The sequence below is a fragment of the Lipotes vexillifer genome, unplaced genomic scaffold, assembly GCF_000442215.2.
Source record: "Lipotes vexillifer unplaced genomic scaffold, Lipotes_vexillifer_v1.1 scaffold611, whole genome shotgun sequence".
NCBI classification, from domain to species: domain Eukaryota; kingdom Metazoa; phylum Chordata; class Mammalia; order Artiodactyla; family Lipotidae; genus Lipotes; species Lipotes vexillifer.
In genome coordinates this window covers 615,209-620,642 of record NW_006785619.1, presented here as the reverse complement: position 1 = coordinate 620,642, position 5,434 = coordinate 615,209, and the positions used below count along the sequence as shown (strand labels likewise).

The window sequence follows — 5,434 nt, the reverse complement described above, 5'->3', positions numbered from 1 at the left end:
TGGAGCCTGTGCTCCGCAACGGGAGAGGCCACAGCAGTGAGAGGCCCGCGTACCGCAAAAAAAAAAAAAAAAAAAAAAGTTTTTTTTTTTTTTTTTTTTTTTTTGCCACACCACACAGCTTGAGGGACTTTAGCTCCCCACCAGGGATTGAACCTGGGCCCTCAGCAGTGAAAGCCCAGAGTCCTAACCACTGGACCGTCAGGGGATTCCCTAAATAAAGTTCTAATGTTTTCTTGCCACACCCTCTTTTTTTTTTTTTTTTTTTCCCCACAGTGCTTGGGTTTTATTTAACATCACTTCTGTGACCAAGAGCCTGCTTGGAATCCACAGTCAGGACGGAGCCACATGGGCCACAGCGCACCAGGACCCGCGTCCTCCCAGCCTGCCCTGCACTCACAGGTTTTAGAGCCCTTGTAAAATGAGCTCCTATAAGCAGCTGCTTCTCGTGGAAACTCAGACGCCGGTGGGTGGTTCAGGGTGGGCGGGTCAGGGTGGGCTCCTCATTGCTGGTCTTCTTTTATTTCAGACTAAGCTTGTTCCAAGTCCTCTCCAGGACCACTTTTCCCATGAAGAAGGTGATGGCAAAATTACGCTTGTACCAGTCCCTGTTATAATACGTGTGCTTCCAAAAATGTTTACTTAAAAATTCCTTGTAAAAGTCAGCCATTTCGGGCTTCCCCGAAATGTGGTTGAGCGTCCGCCTGCCGATGCAGGGGACATGGGTTCGTGCCCCGGTCCGGGAGGATCCCACATACCGCGGAGCGGCTGGGCCCGTGAGCCATGGCCGCTGAGCCTGCGCGTCCGGAGCCTGTGCTCCGCAACGGGAGAGGCCACGACAGTGAGAGGCCTGCGTACCTAAAAAAAAAAAAAAAAAAAGTCAGCCATTTCTTCTGCATTCAATGTTGCTTTTTGACCTGATTCAGCTCTCAGTTCCAGGCCTTTGGCTTTTAGTCTTGAGTCAGTAAATTCTTCTTTTTCCTAAAAGAAGACAGCTATCAGAACTCCCTTTCTTCGTCTTTTTGTTTTTCCTTGGCTAGGACACAGCTCTCAGTGCTCTGGAGAAGTCTGGATGTGGACTTCCTGAGAAGTGGCCCATCTCAAAGCCTTTAGAAAAGTCAAATTCTGGTTTGCCCAGAACTGTTGGTTCCGTTCTTGTGTTTCTTGTCTTAATTCTCTTAACTTTTGTTCCAATGGTGATTCAGTTTCACTGATGTAAAAGTGAACAGGTTGAAGGTTGGAATATTTATCTGGGGGTCCTATCCAATCATGGCAAGATTTTCTTGGAGGGCAGAATCTTGAGACCTGCTATAGTGTTGGAGGGTTTCCTGCAGAAGGGGGATGGCCGTGGCTCACCATGGGGACAAGGACACTGGCAGCAGAAGTTCTGGGAAGCACTCCTTGGCGTGAGCCCTCGAGTCCGCCTCTTGCCACCTTCTTAATGGATGATCTTGTGATCCCCCTGGGGCACGTGTCCCCCCAGTTTGGAGACCTCTGTGCTTCTGAATGACATTCAAGATGCCTCACCCCGAGATTGAATGCCTTCTTCAGGGTGGCCCAAGCTACAACTCTGGACATTTCTCAAACTCTTTCCAGGGTCACTTGCTTATTACAGCTGATAAAAAATCCTTCCTGTTCTTTCAGGCCAGCGTCACAGAGCTCCCCTAGGGAGCCTGGTGGTGGGATTCCCAGGTTTGGAGCCCGGCCTCTCTGAATTGCTCTCTGCACGTGCTCCAAATCCCAAGGTGAAGTGTACTCAGAGGGGACAGCGTCGCTTTGCATGAAGAGGCAGAGTTCTAAAAGTGGCCCCCAAGATTCCATACTGTCCTCCCCAGCACCTGAGGACATGCTGAGATATCTCTCTCACAATTGTTATGTTATAGGGAGTGACCCTTACCTATGGCCGTACACATTGTACAGGGGGCTGGCTTGTAAATCAGCACCCAGTGTATCGTGTTGTTTGTCTGGCTTTCTTCTTAGTGTCTCATCACTTCTGACTCCTGTTCTTAAGTTGTTGTGTATGTCATGTACACAGCTGACCTTAGGACAGGAAGATTCTCCAGGTGGGCCTAATCTAATCCCAGGAGCCCCTTTGAAAGCACAGGGGGAGTCAGAGAGATCTGCACCTTGTTGCTGACTTTGCAGATGGAGGGGCCATGCGATGAGGAAGGCAGGTGGCCTCGAGGAACAGAGGGTGGCCCCCAGACGACAGCCAGCAAGGAGATGGGGACCTCAATCCTACGGCTGCAAGGAACTGGATTCTATCAGCAAACCTGAAAGAGCTTGGGGGCAGATTCTTCTCCTTTGCCTCCAAAAATGAATACAGTCCTGCCAGCACCTTAATCTCAGCTTTGTCAGACCCTGAGCAGAGAAGCCAGCTTGGACTTCTGCCCTACGAAGCTATGAGCTAATAAATGGGTGTCATTTCAAGCCACTAAGTTTGGGGTGCGTTGTTACTCTGCAATAGAAAATGAATACACGAGGCTATGTCCCTGAAGACCTTGCATAATTCAAGGTATACATTCTTCTCTGTTTTTTGTCTTTTGGCCTTGCTGCGCAGCTTGTGCATTCCCTGACCAGGGATCAAACCCAGGACCCCTGCTGTGGAAGTGCGGAGTCCTAACCACTGGACCGCCAAGGAAATCCCAAGGTATATATTCTTAAAGGGATAGATGTAAAGAGTTCTCAGGGTGCATATATCTACTGCCATGTGTTGTTGTTTTGTTTTTAGCTACGTTTTAGTTTCTCAGGATTATCTCTGGTATCGTACAGGTGGCTTGTAAGTCAGCCACCGGGTGTATCGTGTTGTTTGTCTGGCTTTCTTCACAGTGTTTTATCACCTCTGACTCTCACCCTAAACTTGTTGGCTTTGGCGTATTTTTCGGCACTGGTCCAAGTACTGCTCCCTAAGCAATAGGTTTAGGAATATGGTAATAGGGTAGAACCAGGTTGCAGGAACATCTTATTCCCGTGTAAGATGCAAACAGAAGAATGCACAGATCTTAAGCGTACAGCTTTCAGCAGTTTTACAAACTGAACACAGCCTTGCAGCTGGCATCCAGTTCAAGAAGTAGAACATTTCCATCGCCCAGAAGCTCCCTTCCAATCACCACTCCTGTAAGGGTGACCACTATTCTGACCGAAACATCGTAGGTTTGTTTGCCTGAATGAACCGGATCGTAAGCGATAATATCAGAGAAAGCCAAATTAACAGCCCAACAGTCACCAAAATTACTGGCCACAGTCCCAGTGCATGCAGACAACGTGGGGCTTTTCAAGACACAGACAAAGGAGACACAGACACAGGGCTTCTTATTTTATGCAAGGGACGTGTTCCTGAATATCTCATGTAATGTAAACTCTCCTAACTGAGGTCTAGTTTTCTCACTGAAATAACTGTAACGTAGGATTCCCGTGACTTCACATTTGGTCCTAAAGCGAGACTTATTCACGTCTTTAACATTGCCCAATTTCTAATTTAGCATAATTCCAATCCAGACACTCCTCTGAACACAGCACTCCCTGAACTCTCCCTGGGGCTGTGAGGGACCACTTTTAGCATTTCTGGGACCCCGGGGCCCAGCTATGGTGACGGGACAGGACCCTGGCTCTGGGGGCAGCACACAGGTCCTGGAGTCCAGCTGCCTACATCCCAGCCCTCCCTCTGCTGTTCCTTGCAGTGTGACCCTGGGTAAGTTCTTACCATTGAGGGTCTCGGTTTCCTCATCTGCGAATTGAATAGGGATGTGCTGGCGGGGGGGGGGGGGGGGGGGGGGGGGCTAATGAGAGGAGGTAATGAAGGAAAAGCACACAGGAATCACTGGAGGTTTGTTGGCACCAATCCCGGCTGAGTGGGAAAAGCCTGTTCTGCCTCTCCCCGCACCGCCCCCTACGCAGCTGGGAGGACTTTACTCCCCGCGGAGAGCAAAGCCATTCAGCCCCAGGCTGGGGAGTCTGGCGGCTGAGCCCCAGTGAAGCCGGGCCCAGGCTCAGATGCCAGGGTCACAGGCCTGGATTGGGCAAGAGCAGAGATCGGCCCCTCTGATCCCGGTCAGGGATATTTGGAGACACCACCAATTCTGGGAAATTCAGAGGCAGGAAGTGAAAGGGGGGAGGGGCAGAGGGGAAACGGCAAACTGCACCCTGGCCCCTCCTGGCCTGGCCCCCTCCCAAACGGTGCCATGAGTGAGGTGACTGCATACAAGGAATGGGGACAGACCGGGGAGACTCCCCACCCCTGGGAAGAAAAGAAGGGGCAACCCATCCCCCACTCCCAGCCCCACACCCACAGTGTTCCAAATCCAGTTCTACCTCTGTTTACGTCCAAAGTCCCGGGCACTGGAGATGCCAGGTTTGGTGTGTTTGGACACATAGACACGCAGACGTACAGACAGGCAGACGCACAGGGCTCAGGGCCCTCATATGGACCCTGCCCCCTCCTCTCCCACCATCCAGGGCTGTCTGCGCACCCTAATCCTCCAGGCTTCAGCTCGTTTCTTAGCCTGGGATCTGTGCAGCATCGAGGGACCCAGGAGTCGACCTTGAGACCTTCAGCAAGTAAAAGGGGAAGAACGGCTGTGGGGGGGTACTAACTGGGAGGTGGGGTGGGGGAGGGGAGGGAGGGGACCCATGTCAGGAGGGCTGGGGATGGAGTGGGAAAACTGTAGAAGGTAGATTTTGGATGTCAGGCCTGGGAGGGAATGGGAGCAAGAAGAAAGGTCTCCTGCTGATCACCTAGAAAGGTACTGGACCACACACCCCAACTCTGTTCAGCCATAGCCTCAGCCCTAACCCCAGCCCTGACCTGGTCCCAGGTCCAGCCAGCCCTACCATGACAAAGGAGTATCAAGATCTTCAGCATCTGGACAACGAGGAGAATGACCATCAGCACAGAAAAAGTGAGGGGAGGCCGCCCCCCATTTCTGAAAGGCGAGCATTAGGTGGCTCTCGCTCTCTCCACTCAGCTCCTGCTTTTTTCTGTAACCCCGACTCTCCCTGGGTCTGCCCCACTCACAGGGACAGAGCGTCTGAGCCGCCCCTCTTAGGGGAGGTGCAGGGTGTAGGGCTGGATTTCCTTTCTTGGTGACAGCTGCCCCCAGGCTTCTGCATGACCCTCCTGTCCCTCACCTTGTCACCGACTTCTCAGGACCCTGGGGACGGGGGCGCCCAGGGCCGTGGGACTAACTGCAAGGAGTTAGGCCTCCTTCTTTCCTCTTTCAACACCCTGTGAGCCTTGGCCAACTGTGTGAGTGTGTGTGAGCGTGTGAGTGTGTGTGAGTGCATGGGTGTCAGGGATCAGTTTGGTCAAGGGGAAGATTTCTGGGACGGCTCTGAGGGATCTCTGATTAGGGGAGGATGAGGCTCTCTTACATCAAAAAGCAAGCGCCGGGCTTCCCTGGTGGTGCAGTGGTCGAGAGTCCGCCTGCCGATGCAGGGG

At 52.1% G+C, this 5,434-nt stretch overlaps 1 pseudogene; it reads right to left on the bottom strand.

Annotated features, from left to right (window-relative positions):
• Positions 1-472: 472 nt before the first annotated feature.
• LOC103081777 (apoptogenic protein 1, mitochondrial-like) lies at positions 473-1,575 on the bottom strand (annotated as a pseudogene).
• Positions 1,576-5,434: the final 3,859 nt, after the last annotated feature.